This window comes from Sinocyclocheilus anshuiensis, unplaced genomic scaffold, assembly GCF_001515605.1.
Source record: "Sinocyclocheilus anshuiensis isolate Anshui unplaced genomic scaffold, SAMN03320099.WGS_v1.1 scaffold1626, whole genome shotgun sequence".
NCBI classification, from domain to species: domain Eukaryota; kingdom Metazoa; phylum Chordata; class Actinopteri; order Cypriniformes; family Cyprinidae; genus Sinocyclocheilus; species Sinocyclocheilus anshuiensis.
In genome coordinates this window covers 563769-569304 of record NW_015547254.1, presented here as the reverse complement: position 1 = coordinate 569304, position 5536 = coordinate 563769, and positions in this window count along the sequence as shown.

The window sequence follows — 5536 nt, the reverse complement described above, 5'->3', positions numbered from 1 at the left end:
TTTCATTACTTAAAAGATAGATTAAATGAACGTTTTATGCCTTAAAAAAATGTAAATACACAACACAGAATTTCTGAGCAAAAAATCATAAGGCTATTGTAAGAATAAATGAAACTTGTTTTTATGCTTTCAAATAATTAGAATTGCTAAATACAATAAAACATAAGGTTGGAAAAAATAAAACATTTCATAAGGCCCTAAACGTGTAATATTTGTTAAACTTTTAATAAATTGGTGTTAAATTGTTTGTTTCATGATTTTAATGAATTAGACATGCTTTTTGATAAATAAAATTAAATGTAACCATTAAAAATGAGTCCAGAAAAAAAAGGAGTACAGCAGTAAAAAAAGCAGTAAACCTAGGGGAAACACTGCGTCTGTCATAACATTATAATCTGCTAGTTAATGAATGTCTCCCTGGTGGTTGGAGGGCTGAACGTTTCCTCATTCATCACTATTGTTGGATGTGCCCTCATTCCTGAAGCTCTAAATGAGTGATGTATATGGGGTTACTCAGCTGGAGCTGGAGCAGGTCAGGCTATTGGTTCTGTTTTGGAGTCTGTCTGATAGCCAGACTCAAATCTTCAACTGCCTACAGCCTGACGCTCACCTCATTACCTTAATCTTGTGAGGACAGGCATGAACTGAATCTAAAATGAATGCCTTAGGTGCATGTTTGGAAGTTGTCGGAAATATAGTGGGAAAAGGGTGCATTTGAATGTTGTTCAACTTGTTGTTGCATTACCGGTTTCTGCTCTCTCTCATTTTCATTCAGAAATAATTCCTTGGCTGAATATAATTCAGCTGTGCACAGCGGTTCCTCACAGTGTCATTTTCATTTGTGTCAAATTAAATATGCCGTCTACTCTAATGTCCATACATTATATGTGGCACATTGCGTTAATGTCATCTGAAATAAACCTTTACATAAGTGCTGAGTGTGAATCTCTCTTTCGACCGTTTCTTTTCTGAATACCTGCCATATCTTCTTTTCATGCTACAGCAATTTCATCCTTGGAATGGTTCACTCAGGCATTCTGACCTCTGTAACCTTTGGCTGCTGCGATAGCAGGCCTGCATTACAGAAAGATTCATGTAAATTTCCTTTACTGGTCTGGAATTCTGAGATTCCATTACCTGGACAGAAGAGGAGAGAGCTTTTCAACTCCATCATCATTAACCATCTCTTAACACATCTTGAGCGAGAGTGGAGTGGGGTGGGGTGAGAGGGGGACAGGAGAGACTTATTGACTACAGAGAGCAGTGAAAATTAGAGAAAGACAGCCTGTGCGAGTGTATGTGTGTGTGTTCATACTGAATAATAATGTGAAATTCACAATCAGGGCTATTAAAACTAAAACCATGAAACAATTTTTGTTGCTTGGAATAAAATAAACTTTAGCTGAAAAGAAAAAAGAAATTCTAGTCAATAATTCACTTTCATTTAGTGTATCTTGATAAATAACATGACAAAACAACAACAAAATTAATAAAATTTTAAATACAACTTAAATGAAAACAGAAAACAAAAATTAAAACTACATCAAAATATTAATTTTTTTCTCGATTGCTTAAACACTATCACCAGGCTTTTGAACTAAAATTTCAAAACTAGGGCCAGTATAGCCTGTGATGTTGACGAGATTCTCTGGCCTGACCCAGAACAAAGATGTGATGCTGGTGCAGAATATTTCTTGTTGTTGTTTGGAGTATTGTACTGTACAGTACATTTAAGGAATAAAAAATTTGCAAATGTATACACGTGTTCATTATGTGAAAAGTTCCTTGAGGGGGAGAACCACAAGCAACATGACTTATTACTGGTTTTTGTTTTTGTTTTTTGTAGTATTGTTTTGAATTTATCTCACCAGTGTGTAAGACTATGTTGTAGTGTGTGTGTTTTTGAGGGCTTGTGTGTGATGTCTGAGGCCAAAGTTTGGTCTTTCAGCAAGAGTGAATGGTTTTGAGTGAAGAGCTTCATTTTGACCTGAAAATAGGATTTTTGGGGAATTGGGTGAGACGTTATGGATTTGTGTTTACTGTTTTGAGAATATAAGGCATAGTTTCAAGAAATGTGTTTAAGCAATCGAGAAAAACTGTAATTAAAACCATAATAGTATTTAAATTATACTAAAATAACTATTAAAAAATAAATATTATATTAATTTTATTTACATTTAAGGGTGAATTTTACTGAAACAAAACTAACTTTATTTCCTAATTTTCTTGTGTCCTTGGTCATTCTGTTAGTGATAACACTTTCGTCTTCGAGGAAGTGATATAATTTTTTCAGAAAAAGTCACACAAACAAAACTGAAATAATTTTATCAATGGATTTCAATTTTGTAAAGTTTTGTGATATTAACTGATTTGTCTCACTTTAACTAACTTTAACATTCAACTCTGTGTAATAAATTTACAGAACTAATTATAAAAGAAATAACTATAATTCAAAATTGCTATAATGAAGCTTCACATCAACATCCCTACACTCGAAAAATTTGGTGTAGAAACAATTTTCATTCAGAAATTGCTATCAAATTTTAAGATTAATTATAAAGAAACATCACTTAACACATTGAACTAAACGTGAAACTTTAAAGTAGAAAGACTGAAATGTTCTTGTCAAATGTACTCCGGTGATCGTTGTTTTATTTACAACTTCAACAAAATCATTTTTTTACATTGTACGTTTCTATTTCTAACTTTTGCTATTTATTTTAATCTTTTTTATATAATTAATTTAGGAGCCTGAACCTTACCAGAGCCTATTTCTAAAAGTCTGAAATATTCCTTTATAGAAATAATTCTTTAAATTACAAAATATTCAAATTCTGCAAATTCTTTAATTTGTTCAACAGGTACTGTATAACAAGAATGACTGGATACACTGAGATTGCAGGTCAGTATATTTGCTTATATGCTCTGATCCATTGGATTATTGCAGATAGATTGTGATCAGATCTGCTGATCTATTGATTTACCTATAAACCCTGATTGTCCTTATCTACTTCTGTTAACAAGCATTGCTCAGAGAGATAAAGAGAGGTTTTATCGCTCTCTGTTGATTTCCTTCCACATTTCATCAATCACCTCCATCTAAAACTCACTTTTTTACTATGTCCGGTTCTCTATAAGTGCCCTGTAAACCACAGGGCAGATAGACTTTGACAAACTAATACACTATAACAGATGGGTCCAGATTCAGTGTGGACTGTCTAGAAGGGCTAAACCTATGCTCAGCCTTTTTACTGCTGCTAAGGCTTTGAAACAAAATGTTGAATTTAAAGTAGATTTTATTATATTGCTATTTAAAAATGCAATATGCTGACGTGGAATGAAATAAAATATCAGTATGGAAAGCCTGAAGATACTAAAACATATGAAACCCTTTGACCTCCTCAAATAACTTGCAACTGCTTATTCATAGCTATCCTGTCCATGAATATTTATCCCGACAGATAGGTAGATCAGTTTTACTTTGGGAGCCAAAATGAATTTCATTGTACACTGCCAGTCGAAAGTTTGGACACAACTATAAAATTAAATTCTATTTTCCATATTTTAGAATAAAAGTTAAGGAATTAAATATGATGTAAATATATATATATAGAGAGAGAGAGAGAGCGAGAGTAAAAATATGTAATTTTAAATAAAATAATTCAGAATTAAATTCAACAGACTGAGCATAGAATATAATTTTTTAGCATAAAGCTTTATATAAACAGATTACGAGTGTGACCAAGCTAGTAGAGTATGTCGTACTTGTGTAAAGGATGCTTAAAAACTATTCTTGTCAGAGAAATGGCAGGCTCATCATGGTGAGTGATGAATGTGGGAGTAATTAACACAGCATTATTAAAATTTTGAATGTGATTTCATGGTAATTACCTGAGTTTTGGATTCGCTCTGTTCCCTGTAAAGAATGAGGACTGATTTGTTGACTTGCGACTGGTGTGAAAACTGTGCCAGGACCTCGTCAGAGCTGCTTAAAGATGCGTTTGCTGCTTCATTCATATGCGTACACACAATTTTTTCCTTTTTTCTTTGGTCCTTACACACGTTCACATGCTCTGTGACAGAGGTGCCCTACATTCTGAAGGTGAGATGTATTGACAGAATGAGGGTTAGCATTGGTAATGAGGACCAAGGGTGAAGAACGTGCCACTCTTTTTATTAATAGAGCACCTATTGCCTATAAATATGACAATATTCAGAAGGAAATGTTGGAAAAGGCTGTCTTGAAATGTAACTGGCCCAGAAAGACTTGAAAAATAAATGTTAATTATTTGCCATGTATGGGAAAGAATACAAAAAAGCTGTTTTTTGCTACAACTGAAATTTTTGTTACAGCTCAGGGCTGGAATACAGTTCACAGCTTTTACAATCTACACTAAGTAGCAATCTTACATTACCACACAAACAAACAAAAAAAATGGCATTCCTACACTAAATGACTGAGGATCACACTCTACACAGCAAAATATCCAGTGTTGTTTAGAGTTGTTTTTATGGTGTTAATTTATCAGAATTAAAAAGTGTTGATTCTGTTGTTGATTTGAATGGCATTAACACTTGCAGTGTAAATCAGTGGTCGGAGTCAGTGTAATTACAGCGAGTTGACATAATTGACACTGGTGATGAGTTGATCCAATTTCCGGTCCTTGCACATTATTTCCTTTTTGATTAATGGCGGACAACCACGAGGAGAGGACAGTGTTCAAACACAGGTATAATATTTTATAACCTCTTAAATGGACCAGTTTTCATGTTTAGTTTACATTTCTCACTATTCAGAATAATATTAGTACATTTCTCAACATTGCCAGAGTGCTAACAGTATTTCTTTTCAGATAACGCGACAGACCACCGACAGATATTGAGGCCATTTAGCTGCACCACTTGTTAGCAAGCAAATTGAGGTAAGAATGGCATTGTTTGTTAGTTAGCAGTTTTAAACGTAAGTTTTCTTATATTTTAGAATCTGGGGTAGATAACAGGGTAGTTTCTGTGATTTGTGTAACTTAACTGTTTAATGAGTTAAATTAACGCAAATAACGCAGCATCCATATTCCCCTTCTTGGGGCTCACGTTATTTGTGTTGCCAAAATAAGACATTGTAATGCATTTTTGTCTCCAGTATTTTAGTATAACTGTGCATTGTTCCACAAATAATCTGACTGTTTAAGTGAGCAGCAATCAGCAGAGGTGTGGACTCGAGTCACTTGACTCGAGACTTGACTCGGACTCGAGTCCCAAATTTGATGACTTGCGACTCGAGTCGAAATAATTAAAGAAGACTTGAGACTCGACTTAGACTTTGACAGCAATGACTCGAGACTTGACTTGGACTTGAGCCCTGTGACTCGGAAAGACTTTATGATCAGATCAATGTCGTTAGGCGCGTCCCTGCAGCGTTGCGCTTTACTGGCAATAAACCAGAGACTGCGTTCAGGGAGCGCTGGATAGGCTAGTATAAATTACTGGAGTAATAGCATAACTTACGACAAAAGAGAACAGAGATAATAAAAATAAC